Genomic DNA, 16,642 nt, shown 5'->3' with positions numbered 1-16,642 from the left:
ATGATAGTTGCCTCTGTACTCCCCTATAAATATATTTGACTTTTTCTTCTTCACATCTCGCTCCCCTCGCATCAACGCTCGAGAACGTTGTTCCCCTCAGTCCAGGCATGGATGCACGGATCTTTATCGTCGTTTCTCGTGCCTCTGCTCCTTTCCGTTTGTTAGAAGCGCATCCATGCCTCGTCGCCCTTGGCCACGGCTTACCTTCGAGGCCGAGGCCGGAGCGGCAAGTGACGACATCGAGCGCGCAGAGTAACGAAATATAACTAGTCAAAATGGATGAATAATTTAAACCGAGCAGTCGAAAAGATGGAACGAGATACCTCCGGGAAGTAGCACTTTCATTGTTTATATCAATAAATTACATTTCGACAGATCATTGGCAGGAGGCCGTTTCGTTGAGGCCAAACTTTGGCTCAACCTGCAAGCTTCTCTCTCATCTTCCGCTACAGTTGATACACTGACGGTACACACAGAGCCTTCCTCTAGTCCTAATGCGAAGCTGGTAAACATCAGTATTGCTACTGCCGCCGCCAAGGTGCTCATAAAGTGTTCAACTTTATCGCTACAGCAAACCCGATGTCGTAAAGCAGCATATTTTATTTGTTTATGCTGTCACACGAAGAGGCAAGGCAAATTTCGCACCAAAATATGAAAGCACAGTTTGAAAGACAGGTAAACGACAACCACCACGGTTACCGAGTCAAGAAATGGCACCCCCGTAGGGATTGTAGGTTCTGGATGGCAAGGCATCGATTTTGAGAGGATTAGCTTAGTGGAGCAGGTACGTCAACTGCAGGGTCGTTTTGCTGGAATTTTTGTTTCAACTGGGGGTTAGAAGATGAATTGAAATTGGAATCGACTTTAAGTACAAAGTTCCCCAAAGTTGAGTATAATGTTTTTTTTTGCGGAAATCTCAATTACTTTTTACCGTTTTTATAACAGTCGGATTATATTTAATCTAATCTAATAGTCACAACGAAAGTTGAAAAATCGTAAACTAAATCTCAAAATTAAAAACTAAATCTTTAGCTGACTTTTCTTGAATTAACTTGTTCAGAGTGATCTCATATAGGAAACATTAAAAATGTACGGCAAATGTTAGTATTCTCTGATGTTAGTCTATTCTGAAGGGAAAATACATTGGAGTTTATCTTTAAATTACGTTGCAGCAGCCAGCGCCGTATTTAGCATTTAAACTGCAGTGAGTAATTTTGAGCAAAGCAGAGTACGTTCAAAAGGGTTTCGTTTTAAAATAAAAAATTCCTTAGAAAGAATATTAAATCAAAATAAAAATAAAATATTTTGCTCTCGCATAGAAAAGAATTCACGGAACATTCGGGGGATTTTCTATCATTTTTTCATTACTAACTGCGCAATTATTTGTTTTACCAATCCAGAAGGTGTTGTCAGTTTCGACATTTAATAAACACGCTGAGATAAACTATCCCGTGTTACTAAGTAAATATATTTACCAGGTAGTATCTGGGACAAGAAACATCATAAAAGGAGACAAACGCACCCGCCTCGGAAAACTTCAAAGTAAATAAATAGATATAAAACTCTCGCACCATGTGCCCGCCTGCAGAATGTACGAAAGTCCCAAGTTTAATGGGTTAAGCCGGGTCTAAGTTTTGTAATCCAATTTAGAGGGAGGAAAACAACACCTTTTAGAGAGCTAAGAGGCTGATGCGCATAGAGATCTGCAAAAGAGCACACCGACCACGAACAGCACCGGCAACAAAATTAATAAAGTGAAAAATATGTACATACCTGCTGTTTGCCGTTGCTCAGTGGCCGAAAGTCGCAGAAAATCTATTCCATTTTTTGTTCTGTTTTCTTCGCTTGTTTCGGCTCAAGGTCAGTAATTCACCAGTAGTAATTAACACTATCACACTTAGCTACAAACTAATTCATCATCGGTTTCTTTTAATTTTTTGACAAAAGCATTTAATTTTTTTTACGCTACAGAGTCTTATTCAGTTTTGTGCCATTGAGTACGTCGTGCCTTACTATTAGAAAGTTAAACATTTTAATTACTCAATTTCTCTAAATTGATGTTTTGGCAAACACACAATCATACATTTCACTTGTCATAAGACGAGTTTGTACAATCCCATTGAATTCCACCACTTAATTGTATCTTGACAGATACGTATTTCGACCTCAACAGTAAGGTTGTCTTCAGTGTCTCGTTCTTGACTCGACTTAAGTCGAAGACACTGAAGACACTAAAGACGGCCTTACTGTTGAGGTCGAAATACGTATCTGCCAAGATACAATTAAGTGGTGGAATTCAATGGGATTGTACAAACTCGTCTTATGACAAGTGAAGACATTCCACTAAAAAGCTCAACATAATTGTCTCAACAAAATCATACATTTATTTAGTGTAGCTTAGCTTAGACTGACTGTATAAACCGTTTTGCTTCGAATTGCCGGACGCTTCGAAATCCGGACACTTCTGTTGTTATTCGACTTTATTTACCATCTCGACAAGTTTTTCTTGGGTTATCAATGCAGGGAACGATTCTTAGACTTGAAACCATTTTAACAAATGTAAGTAATCCGTGATCTGTGGGAAAAACTTGAAAATTAGAGGTAAAAATCAAAGGCATGTCATAATCAACGGTACATTTCGTTTTTCTTAGGATGCAGCTTAAGACTCAACATTAGAAAAACTAAGCTCATAATTTCTATAGTCTATCATTTGCAACGTCCGTAATGTCCGGACTTCGAGGCAAGTTTTTAGAATTACTTCGATTTCCGGGCATGCTGAAGGGACGTTAAATAACTGTTTATCAATTAAGCTTATTGAATTGAAATAATTCGTAATAAGCAAGAATAGTTACAATTTTATTGGATTTGAGTTGCTACACCTCAAAAGGAATAGAGCTTACTCTTAGCTTATCGATACATACTTTTACACATATTGCAAGTGGTATCCGTTTATTAATTACTTTACACAAGTAGTAAAACTTGTTTTCAGTTTCTAGTGGAAGTTTGTATGTATTCAAAAGTATTTTTTAATCATTCACATCTTTGTAAAAAAAAAAATGTTCGTAAAACTAGCTTAAGTAAATATATTATTTTATGAATTAATTATTTCAATCGTTTCCCAGTTCCCCCTAATCATAATTATTTCTGACATGATTCATTAGAAAAGAATTTTGGTCATCTAATCCTTCTTATGATCTATTGCAGCTTATCCACGTTGAGTTTGAGAGACTCCACTCCAGTGTTGAAAATATTTCATTGCCCACACGTCAAGTGTCCAAAAAGGGTTCTAGCTTAAGGGGGGAGGGGTCGGGTGAAATTATTAGATTCCCAATGTTGTATATTGCAGATGAATGCTTGGTTTCAATTACTGTTTTTTGGCAGTCCTGGTAAATCACGGATCAAAAACTTCGAATGGTACATACAACGGGGGGATGCTAGATTTCCTTACAAATCTGTATAAAGACCCTAAATTACGGGTTTATATTAATCGAGAAATATGAATGCTATATGCTAGTCGTCTTTTATTTATTATTATTAAATTTGAGAATCAATATAGCCAAACTCAAAGTGTCCGGAAATTCGAAGCAAAATTGTCCGGTATTCGAAGCATCCCTCATACTGTGTCCGGATTTCGAAGCAAGCGATGTTCAATGTTTTCGATTATATTGGCTATTTCGTGCATACTAAATGTCATTTTCAGTACACTACAGCAAATTTGATAAGTTAATCTTGACAGGGTGTGGCACCACTTAGTGTCAAGTATTTAATTCCGTTTGAAATATTGAACTAAAAATTCAGCAGTGCTTAGGTGTCCGAACTTCGAGTCAAAACGGTATCAATGGTTGCTACTCCGTGATTGATCAGAGCAGGTGCAAATACATTTCTTTAGCTTTTATTTAGCTTACATTTAAACAGATAAAACTAAACCAACAATAAAGTGTCGAAATGCACGGTTCGATGCCTATAACGTTGAGCCACACGCTAGCTAAGTTCTTTTGTACCTGGCCTATTGAAGGAAGGCTTCCGAGCCTCTTGAAAATACGCTTTCAAACCTCCTGAAAAAATAATAAATATTTCCAAGCCTTGCTTTCGAGTCTCTTGAAATAAAGCATACGAGTCTCTTGAAAGTAGGCTTCCACGCCTCTTGAAAGGCGGCTTTTGAGCCACTTAAAAAGAGGTTTGTGGGACTCGTGAAATTGAAGATTTTTAAAATTTGTTCATTAGACGTTTTATCCTTTTGGCTTTTTATCGCACAGTCCTTTATACATTTTCGATTTTTGAAGACAACTTTTTTCAAAACGTACTGGTTTTGAAGAGAGACCATCCAGGACAAACTATGCATTATTCACAAAGGGAAATTTGTTAAAAAAAAATTACATTATGCAATAATGTTATAGATATCTATATAAAAAGAACCATCAGGAACCCGATTGAAGCGATTTGGATAGGAAGAGTGGGATTGCCAACTTCCTTTTGTTAACACTTCGTGAACGAATGGCAGGCTCTTCTCCCCATCTATTGGGTCAATCCGGTAAACAATCTGATTTTGCAGACCATGGTAACTGAGATAATAATTATGTAGAGTAACTTAATAACTTCAACTTAAATTAAATTATAGATTCAGAAATAAATGAGCATAAAAAACAATCGATTAAAAAAAACTGTTCACATCCCATCCACTCCTATCCCTTCCACGATTATTCTACAATGTTGCCTGTCTGGATGTCAGAGGGAAGAGATCAGCGAATACTGATGGCATGAAAGGAAGAGCGGAGAGGAGAGAAGGTGGAAGGAAGGAGAAAGACAGTGGAGAAGTGATCGGGAAAGAGGTGACAAGGAAGATCGAGCTGCGAGAAAAGTGGACCCGTGTGACGATAATTGGGGGTTTGATGAAGAATCCCCGGGATCAAGTGTTCGATTCCAGCATACCGGAGTGGAAAAATTTAAGGGAGGTTCCGGCGAGTCCCGAGCTAGTGGTCCTTGAGCCGTACGCCATTGCCAAGCCACACGCCACGGATAGTAGTGGTGGACGTTTTGGTGGTGAGGGGCTAGTGAGGTCCGCGGGTTTCCCCGCTCACTAGTACCCAATATCTGATGAGCCACTATCCCGTGTCCGAGCCCGAGGAATGTCGGGACAGAGCTTCCAAACCACCCAGAATACCCTGCAGCCAGCCCGCCTCCAAGGTAACCCGAATCTCCCCGTCTCTCTAAGGACTGCATGCCCCCACCAAGATGGACGCCACTACCTAGTGCGACAGCCCCTTCATTCACAAGCCTGCATCCTTCAAGCCCTTCCCTAACCCCTAAATCTATGTACTATTTAAATTATTATATCTATTTATTTATCTTGATAGACGGTCTTGGTCCACTTTGTTCATTTGTTGTTGGTATTTGTTTTGTGTGTCTTCCCGAGTACGCCGACCTTGTTGGAAAGAACCCCTGAGCTAGCCGCTTCTTACACCGGGAAACGAGGGCCCCAACCACTTTTGGCCCTTCATACAAGAGTTTGATGAAATACAAACAATAATACAAAATATCAAATCGTTTGCCAGATATGACCAGTGCTACTGGCAGGTGCCTTGCTACAATAGTTGGTAGTATCATCATCATCATCATCATCATCACAGACTCACTATGAATGGGGTTCCAATTAATTGGTCTAGCGAAGCTAAATATTTAGGACTTCTGCTAGATCAAAAATTAACTTTTAAAAATCACATTGAAGGCCTTCAAGCCAAATGTAACAAATATATTAAGTGCCTATATCCACTTATAAACAGAAAATCAAAACTTTGTCTTAAGAACAAACTTTTGATTTACAAACAAATTTTTAGACCTGCCATGTTGTATGCTGTGCCAATATGGGCTAGTTGCTGCAATACCAGAAAGAAGGCACTCCAGAGGATTCAAAATAAAATTTTGAAAATGATTCTGAAGTTGCCTCCGTGGTATAGTACCAATGAACTTCATAGAATTTCTAATATTGAGACATTGCAACAAATGTCCAACAAAATAATTTCCAATTTTAGATAAAAATCGTTGCAATCTTCTATTGCAACGATTAACCCTTGTACCCTTAGTATAAAATAGGTTAAGTTTAGTTTAAGTTGACAACATTGTAATTCCTACATGGTTCAATTCAACCAGAGGAAAAATTCTAACTGCCAGAGGCAATTGAAATGTATTAATAATAACTAAAAGCGTGACATAGCAAATAAGGATGATAGTGTTAAGAAAACACGGAACACCTAGTCTAAGAGATAAATGCATGTATTAGATAATTAGCAAATAAAATTAGTTAAAAAAAAAAAAAAAAAAAAAAAAAAAAAAATCATCATCACAGACATTTTTACGCTGTGCTAGTTGTGGAGGGCAGGAATCAATATACTTTGATTTACTGATTGTTTTTTTTGTATTGCGTTTATTTTTAATGTTCATTCACTATAGGGCATAACGGAGCCAACATATTTTTTTGTACATTTTTACAATTTTATTCTGAGTCTTTGGGAAACTTTGGGAAACCGGAACACTCGCGGTTGAGCCGAGGTTAGGGACTAAATTTTTTTTGAATAGGATGGATAGGGAGTCGTGAGAATTTATGGTGGTGTTGTTGTAGAGAATGGATAAGGATAAGGATTTTTTTTGGAAATGATACTACGACGAGATTTTGATAGTTGAATAGGAGTTACAATGGACGTGGTGTGAGCTATAATCAAACTCTAACATCAATGCGCTTCAAGTACAAATAAATAAGTTGCATGTAATCGATATCATGGCATGCCAGATCCTCTCTAATGGGCTTCTGCCGTCTTTCTCGGATTTGGAGAGTGTCAGTCAGCTCAGATCTTACTTCACGATGTTCGTCACATTCCCACACGACATGTTCTAAATCCTGATAGCCGTTGTCACAAACACATAGATTGCTTTCTGAAAGCCCAATACGGAAAGTGTGCGCGTTTAGTACATAATGATAAGACATCAGGCGACACATGACGCGAATGAAATCGCGATCCATGTTCAACTCTTTGAACCACGGTTTCTTCGATACCTGTGGGAAAATTTAATGTAGCCATCTACCCATCTGCCCATTCCTCATTTTTTTTGCCAACTTGTCAAGGTCTCTTGGCGTGCCAATGCGAAAAATTCATAGAAGGCGATTTGTCGCTCGTAAATATCGCCTCGTAGAGCACCAGTCTTAGCCAAGAAGTCCGCTTTCTCATTACCCAAAATTGAGCAATGCGAAGGGACCCAGGCCAATGTGATGGTGTAGGAGCGTTTCGATAAAGCTCTCAATCCTTTCCTAATCCTAGTCAGGAGATACGCTGAGTGCTTAGTTGGCTTCACAGACTGAATGGCTTCCAGAGAGCTTAGACTGTCAGTGAAGATGAAGTAGTGGTCGGGTGATAGAGAGGCAAAATTTACTGATCGTTATGCATATTATGTACTTGAGACAACGTTTTGAAATAATAAAAATAACAATTATCCGTTATTACGCATTGTTGTCCAAGGTACTCCCTGGGGCCAGCAAAGGTACTCTTAGGGGTACATGTACCCAAGGTTGAGAATCGTTGTTCTAAGTAGTTTGCCGGATGAACTCCTAGAAGAAACTCCGAAGGAATGTACAGAGAAATTGCTCAGAAAATTTCTTAAGAAATTCGTTCGGAAATTCCTGAAAGAAATTTCAGCTGAAATACGGTAGCCGAGGGAATGGAACATCTGGAAGAATTTCTGAATTTCTGAAAATTTTCTAAAGAAAAAAATTCGGAAAAATTCTAAAGATTTTTTTGGAGATATGCCTAGATTTATTTGCGGAGTATTTTTTAAGAAACTTCTTGAGGAACTTAGTAATGAATTATTGGAGGAGATTTCGATGTATTACTTAGCGAAATTAACGATGCAACTCCTGGAGGAATTTCTGAAGGTATGCCTTCAAAACAGTATTTTGTTCTACTACTGTTCGGATTTTCGACGGAATTCCCGGAAAAATTCCCAGGAGAATTCCCGAAGAGATTCCTTCAGATATTCCTGAAGGAATTCTTGCAGGAGTTTTTGAAGTAATTTCCGAATGAATTCCTGTAGAAATTCAAAAATTTATATGAAAATTCCAATATTACATATTATACTTAAGCACATTTTTCACTTCGGAGGTCTTTATGGCAAACGAATCAAAATATATTCATAGATCTATTGTTCCCATCAGGTAGCGCAAGAAAACAACTTAGTGCTAAGTGCTTGATAATCATATTTTATTGATTGTAACTATCAATAGGTACTTTTTATTCTGTCAAATTTTGGCTCAAATGCCGAACACACATAGCAAAAATTGTCTCAAATTCCAATTAAATGCCATAAAATGCAAAATTTCAACGTTTCTTATTGTTGGACAATTTCGTGGAATCCTTTAAAATTATTCAGGAAATTCATTCAGCAACAACAGGAAATTAAATCAAAAATTCGTTGAGAATTTTTTTCTCGAAAACCTATTAGGATTATTCTTTGGGAATTCCTTCAAGAGTTCATTCGAAAATTACTGCTGAAATACATTTTGAAATTCCTCCAAAATATTCTTCTAAAATTTCTGAAGAAAATCCTCCAGATATTCTTTCGAGAGCCCCTCTAGGAATAATTTATAAAATTTTCTCAGTAGATCATTTGAATACTCCTTCAGGGATTCATTCGTAAAACCTCCCAAAAAGCCTTTGCAAATTTCTTCAGAGATTCCTTTAGTAAAATAACGTAATATTCCTTTCGAAACGCCTGCACAAAATATTCTGGAAATTTTGTTACAAGAATTCATCCGAAAAATTATTTAAATTGAAAAGAATTTCTTTTAGGAATTTCGTAAGAAATTTCTGAAGATTTCTCGAAGGAATTCTCAAAATGATTTCTAAATGAAATTTTCGAAGGATTCCTGGAAAAGTTTATGAAGGGTTTTCTGAAAGGACTCCCGAAAGAATGCCCAAAGGGAACTCCAGAGAAATTTAAAAAGGAATCTCCGAAGGTCCAAAGGTATTCCTGGAAGAGTTGCTAAAAAAATCCGGATGAATGAGCGAAAGAGTTCCTATAAGAATTTTCGAAAGAATTCCTGGAGAAAGGAACACCAAGAAATTCTTACTAGAGTTTTCGAAAGGATTTCTTGAGAAAGTCCTTATTTCGTTTCCGGGTCGATTGCCAAAAATAACGTTCTCTTTTTCTTCTATCTCCATTTTTCGTGGTATTTGAGAGGCTTCAGTAAGCTACCTTACCGGGGTCGCGTTACCTGCATCGCGATGATGGGGCTGCCACCTTAGGTATAGCTGACGCGATACAGCATTTCGTTAATCAGCCGCTGGATACCAGGCAGACGCTATTTGAGCCGCACCTCCTGGTGAACAGACGCTCGAGGCGTACCTTCTCACTCTAGCTGATGTCAGAAGGACAACAGTGCCCAGGCTGCACTACCAGCTAAGTACACAACCCTTAACTGGCGGTATTGATTTCAAGGCGGCGTACGATTCAGTGAAACGGAATGAATTATGGCAAATTATGCTTGAACATGGTTTTCCGGCGAAACTGATACGGCTGATTCGTATAACGTTGGACGGATCGAAATCAAGTGTAAGGGTTGCGGATGAAATATCGACGTCATTTGTTACCTTAGATGGATTAAAGCAGGGTGATGCACTCTCGAACCTACTGTTCAATATAGCGCTCGAGGGAGCGATTAGGAGAGCTGGTGTGCAAAGAAGCGGTACCATTATCACAAAATCGCATATGCTCCTGGGATTTGCGGACGATATCGATATTATCGGAATTGATCGCCGTGCCGTGGAAGAGGCTTTTGCGCCTTTAAGAGGGAGACAGCGAGGATTGGACTCACGATCAATACCAGCAAAACGAAGTACATGGTCGCTGGCAATCAACGTGGGTTCATTAGTGGTGGTGGTAGCGAAATAGTGCTGGATGGTGAAAAATTTGAAGTGGTAGAAGAATTTGTGTATCTTGGAACATTAGTGACGTGCGATAATGATGTTACCCGCGAGGTGAAAAGGCGTATTGCAGCTGCAAATAGGGCTTATTACGGACTTCGTAACCAGCTTAAGTCCCGTAGTCTGCAAACGGAAACAAAACTCGCGCTGTATACAACTCTGATTCTTCCGGTGGCTTTATACGGCCATGAGACATGGACGTTAAAGGAGGCTGATCGGAGAGCTCTCGGAGTGTTTGAGCGTAAGGTGCTGCGGACAATACTCGGCGGTAAACAGGAGAACGGTATCTGGCGGCGTCGCATGAATCACGAATTGTACCAGGTGTATAAAGGGCTGGATATTATTAAGCTTATACAACACGGCAGACTACGGTGGGCTGGTCACGTTGTTTGTATGCCGGAAGAACGTCTAGCGAAGATAATATTTAGTAGAGAACCCGGAAGAGGCCACAGGCTTCGTGGAAGGCCGCGTACACGATGGCTTTTTGCAGTTGAAGAGGACCTGAGGGCGCTCAATGTTCAGGGCGACTGGAAGCGATTGGCCCAGGATCGAGTCCAGTGGAGAAGGATACTCCATTCGGCGTAGGTTCATCGAAGAGCTGTAGCCCATCAAGTATCTTAAGAAAGTACTGGCAGAATTCTTGAAACATGAAGAAATTCCTACAAAAAATCGTAAAGCAATTTCGGATTGACTTTCGAAATTTTCTTATAATTTTAATGGAATCCTCCAATTTATTTTCGGAATTCCATTTTTCAATTTGCCTTCGGGAATACCTTTCAAAATATCCTCGAAAATTCCTACAGAAATTCTCTCGGAAATTATTCTACGGATTCTTTCGAAAATTAATTTACAAATTCTTTTAAGAATTACAATGGCAATTCTTTTGTAAAATCCATTGGAAGTTTGTTTTGAATTCCAACGGAAAACTTTTCAGTAGAATTTCTTTTTCCTGCGCAAATTGAATTAGGAACTCTTTCAGATATTTTTAAGGAAATTTTAATTAGAAACTCCTCAACAACTTCGGATATTTATTTAGAACTTCTTTCGGTAATCTCTCCAGAAATTCATTAATCAATTTTATTATGAATAATTTAGAAATTACTTCAAGAGTTCCTCGAAAAATTCATCTGGAAATATCTTTAATATTCCCATTATAAATCCTTCCGAAAATTCCTTTAGGATTGCCTATTTCATTGTTTAATAAATTCCAGGGAAAAGTTCACCAACAATTTCCGAAAAACATTTCTACCTGAATTTTGTATGGTCTTACTAAGTTCCGAAGGAATTTCTGGATGAATTAATGACGGCCTTTCCAAAGAGTTTTCCGAAGGAGTCCCTGGAGGAAATTTCAATTGATAACTGAGGAAATGCTATTAGAATACTATGTTGAAAAGCATGCCAAGTTCCAGTTGGAATGTAGAGCCATAGAAGAAGAAAAAGAAAAAGAAAAATAAGAAGGAGAAGGAAACTTCGTTCAGGACTTGGTTGATCGGATAGATCGCATGTTCTGAACTCCAGGACGTTTTGGAGGCCCTGAAATGGTATACATTATTCAAAACTCAATTGATTTATGTATTATGATCACATGGATATTTTTGACATATATCTCAGCTTAGGACATTTTGTTTCTAGACATATTTTCTGATACATTCGAGGATATGTACTTCAGAACAGTTTGGACGGGTATGAACATGAGTATGAGTATGCATCTTGTGTGGCAAGTACACTGGATATACTATGCCCAAGTATTCGAGAATGTTCCACATCGAAAACATCCTAGACCGGACCTAGAATAGAACTCGCCATCTCCGGATTGACAATCGTACGCCTTTGCACGCAAGGCTATTTGGAGACCCTCAAAGTAACGAAGTATCCGTTCAGCGCTAGACATCTCAGCAAGTCCATTGAGCCGAAAGGATTTCACTCATTACTTTTACAAGCTACTACAGACCTTTTTGGTTCTCCAATACGTCCTGGAGTACAGAAAATGTGATCTACCCGATCAATCAAGTCTTGAATGATATATCCATGCATCATTAAACGGGGAAGGGTCGTTTGGCCGAAACCCATTCGGCCGAAAGCCATTTTGCCGCATGCCACTAAGCCGAACGAACCGAAAGGGTCATTTGGCCGAATACGATATTTGACAGAATGGATCTTTTGAAAAGTGAGAAATCAGGAGTGAGAGTGAGACGTCTCGCTACTCACTCCTCTTTTCTTACTTCTTACTGTAAACAGTGAGAAGCACGAAGTGAGTAGTGAGACGTCTTACGACTCACTTCGCGCTTCCAACTTTCCACAGTAAGAAGTGAAAAATGAGGAGTAAGAAGTGAGACGTGTCACTTCTCAAACCTCATTTCTCACTTCTTACTGTGAAAAGTGAGAAGTAAACGTCTCACTTCTCGCTCCTCCTTTTTCACTTCGTACTGTGGAAAGTTAGAAGCGCGAGGTGAGTAGTGAGACGTCTCATTTCTCACTCCTCATTCATCACTTCTAAATGTGAAAAGTGAGTAATGCGAAGTCAGCAGTGAGACATCTCACTACTCACTTCGCGCGGAGTAAGAATGTAGACGTCTCCTTTCTCACTCCTAATTTCTCACTCCTCATTGTAAAAAAAATGAGAAGTGAGAAGTGAGTAGAAAGACGGCTCACTACTCCCTTTTCACAGTGAGAAGTGGGAAATAAGTAGAGAGAAGTCACTTTTCACACCCTATTTCTCACTTCTCAAATGACCCATTCGGCCAAATGTTCTATTTGGCCAAATGACCCTTTCGGCCAAATGACCCTTTCGGAGACGTCTCACTTCTCACTTCTCACTGTAAAAAGTTAGTAGTGCGAAGTGGGTAGTGAGACGTCTCACACATCGACACCTTTGAGCATATGGATAATGGTTTTCAAAAAGTTCATAAATAGTAGTCCCAGAGTTCATAGCCGTACACTAATCATAAGACGGCTTAGGGAGATGAGATCTATCATTTTCTCACGCTTCATACATAAAATTAAAGGAAGGATCGGGTTCAAAAACCCGAAAATCCCTTACGTAATTAGTGTACCGCATCATAAAATTAAGCCCCGGGGTAAGAAGTAGCTACATCTTGCGGTAAATATATGATTGTGTGCTGATCCATTTTTGCTACATTTTGGAGATACGGGATGGGGAAAAATTATTCATGTTATTATCATCAAAACAAAGAAATAATCTGCCGTCATTACCACTGAAATTCACAAACCAGCTTTTCAAAATTGTTTGAATTCCCGCCACTGTGCTTTGTGTTATGGCGGTGCCCGACGGTTAGAGGTTCATTCCTCGATGGCTGGCGGACGGTTAAGTCGGTGATGAAGGTTAATTTGGAGAAGATCGTCGATGGGTTGAATTAAGCTACACTTAACGGTGCATTGACGCGACTTGAAACTATCGTCCTACTATACAAGCGGCAACGCGTACCTACCAATGGAAGAGGGGGTGGTCCACTGTGAGCAACCATAAAGCAATACCCAACCCACTGACTGATTGCGATTATATTTTTGATTGGAACCGAGTAGATTGAATTATCATAATGAGATGAGATGTTGTATTTATTATAGGCCATGTCGGTTCACCACCGCTACGTGAAGTGGACACGGTTCGCTTCGTACACGCTGATATGTGCCGAGACAGCCAGTTCCTCCGATTCCTCCTGACGCACACTGGTTCAGGAGCCCCCAAAACGTGCGTTTTTTAGTTTTCGATCTGAAAACTACATTTTAGAGTCATGATGTCTTCAGAATAGTTGAAGGATGTTTCTTGGGCTTTCTTTTGATAAGAAAATATCAATGATCTATCCACCTTGAAGGGCGGTATGAAATAAAAAATTTACGCAGATGTACAAAAGCAGTGGTTGTTCTCTGCAATGTTGTAAAGAATGTGAATTGGAACATCTTTTCTGAAGACACAATATTTGACAAACGGTTTTGTAAGGAATTAGAGCACGTTTTGTATGAATGACCCCCAAAAATCATATTTTGAGCATAACTTTTTAGAAAATGATTTTAGCACTATGGTTTATTCTAGAAAGTTGTGCATAATGACAAAAAACATGTTTGTCTAGAAGACTACTTTGATCTATCTTGAAACCTGTCAAAGTTATTAAGGAATCTTTAGAAAAAATAGTCAATTTTCACATCAAAACACCGTGAAAAGCGGCAAGAAGCGGCAAGCCAAACAGCCACCATCTGAAAGATTCGGTTTTAAGCTACCGAATGCACAGTCGAGTCAAGTACGAGACACTGAAGACGGCCTTACTGTTGAGGTCGAAATACGTATCTGTCAAGATATAATTAAGTGGTGGAATTCAATGGGATGGTATAAACTACCCAGGTAACCAATAAGCATTATATAAAGCATTTAAGTGGCATTATATGCGCCTTTACTGCAAAACATTAAATGCCAATAAGCCCTGTAGTCGCCTTTAATGCTATTTTAATGCAGGTTTTGGCCCAATATATGGCTGCTTAAATGCTCAATCCTACTTTATCGATAAAGTAGAAATTTTGCTGAATAGCATTTATTCAGCATCCGCAATGCTGAATAAATGCTTAATTTTTAAAACAAGAAAAAACATTTTTTTAATGGCATTTTTTCCAATTCTTTTTATTACATAGTTTTTTTTTTATATTATTTTCTCTTTATTGTATTTTCATATTTGAAATGGAACATATTTTTTTAACTTTCTTCGAGCGGGATTCGAACTCGCCGCTCTTGCCATTCGACGCTGTAGTTGTCATCGCCCGTACCAGCTGGCCCATAAGAGAGAGATGGTAGTGAGAATAATTTTGCCCAACATAAACAAAATCCCCTTCAGGAACATTGAAACTAAATCTAACTCATCTCAGAATGCAACCGTCACAAACGTCATACCCAGTTGCAATGAAACAGCTACAGTAGTGCTGCTTTAATGCATCCATCGAAAATAGTGCAATGGAATGATAAAATGTAGCTAAACTATGTAATAAGTGATAGGGTTAGGTTAATGACAAATACTCCTGTCAATGGTCGGAATAGAAAAAAACATTCTGCACGTACCGATTTCTATTTTCAAATGTAAGTTCATTGGACAAATAGTCCCCGCTATATGGTTCCATATTGAAAAACGTTTGACGTATGAACACTAAAGGCCTTAAAGTGGCACTAATGTAGCTGTTCCATTGCACTTAACGAAAAACAACATTGTGCATTCCAAATGCTATTTTAAGACTATGCATCTCATGATTGCTTTGAGAATGCTTATTTAGAACAGCCAGGTTTTCGAAATGCTTATATACAGCATGGAGCATATGCAATGCCAGTATAATGCTACTATAGTGCTTACTTTAATGCTTATTGGTTACCTGGGTAGTCTTATGACAGGTGAAAACATTCCACTAAAAAGCTCAAAATAATTTTCTTATCACAATGTTTTGTTTTGTTCCATCGTGTTCCACTATTGTTTTGAATCAAATTAAAATAGTCCTTAATGTACGTTTTTCAGTACAATTGTTACGTAAACAATGAATTATTGGCAGTGGCTGATTTTCTACCCGTCGCTGCCACATCCAGGCGCTATCGTATATGCGCAAATAACCAGCATGAGTTAACCACCAGAAATTTGTATGGCGAAAGGCATCTAAGGCGTGATTTCTCAAAAGTAGGAACTTTTCACGAAAAACTATTTGGTACCAGTTGTGTAGGAAGGTCGCCTATCAAATATTTTTTCGATGAAGGTGCTTAATTTTGAGAAATCGAATCTTAGATACCTTTCGCCATATTGATTTCGGAAAGTTAACTCTTAGTGTGCCGCTGTAAGCACGCTCGAAGTAGGCGATTCATTAGTGGCTAACATGATTAGTTATTTATTGCATGGCTACAATCTCGACAAATGACAGCCGTTTGTCTTAAATGTGGCTGTTTCATCTTGATGGAGATTGTTACTATGCAATAAATAACCAATCATGTTAGCCACTTTTTAATTGTTTACATAACAGTTGTACTGAAAACGTACATTAAGGACTATTTTAAGTTGATTCAAAACAATAGTGGAACACGACGGAACAAAACAAAACATTGTGCATTCGGTAGCTTAAAACCGAATCTTTCAGATGGTGGCTGTTTGGCTTGCCGCCTCTTGCCGCTTTTCATGGTGTGTTGATGTGAAAATTGACTATTTTTTCTAAAGATTCCTTAATAACTTTGACAGGTTTCAAGATAGATCAAAGTAGTCTTCTAGACAAACATGTTTTTTGTCATTATGCACAACTTTCTAAAATAAACCATAGTGCTAAAATCATTTTCTAAAAAGTTATGCTAAAAATATGATTTTTGGGGATCATTCATACAAAACGTGCTCTAATTCCTTACAAAACCGTTTGTCAAATATTGTGTCTTCAGAAAAGATGTTCCAATTCACATTCTTTATAACATTGCAGAGAACAACCACTGCTTTTGTACATCTGCGTAAATTTTTCATTCCTTACCGCCCTTCAAGGTGGATAGATCATTGATATTTTCTTATCAAAAGCAAGCCCAAGAAATATCCTTCAACTCTTCTGAAGACATCATGACTCTAAAATGTAGTTTTCAGGTCGAAAACTAAAAAACGCACGTTTTGGGGGCTTCTGAACCAGTGTGTGACGGCTTACGTAAATGCTAATTGCTGGAG

The 16,642-nt window shown here is 38.5% G+C and overlaps 1 protein-coding gene across 4 annotated transcripts in view; it reads left to right on the top strand.

The window, feature by feature from the left end:
• LOC134224477 (homeobox protein extradenticle) overlaps window positions 1-16,642 on the top strand; it is a 118,235-nt gene that overhangs the window by 13,861 nt on the left and 87,732 nt on the right. The gene's annotated exons all lie outside the window — the stretch shown is intronic.

The sequence above is a fragment of the Armigeres subalbatus genome, chromosome 3 (assembly GCF_024139115.2).
Source record: "Armigeres subalbatus isolate Guangzhou_Male chromosome 3, GZ_Asu_2, whole genome shotgun sequence".
In the NCBI taxonomy this organism is placed as follows: domain Eukaryota; kingdom Metazoa; phylum Arthropoda; class Insecta; order Diptera; family Culicidae; genus Armigeres; species Armigeres subalbatus.
The sequence above is the reverse complement of the archived record's forward strand: the minus strand, read 5'-3'. Positions and strand labels throughout refer to the sequence as shown.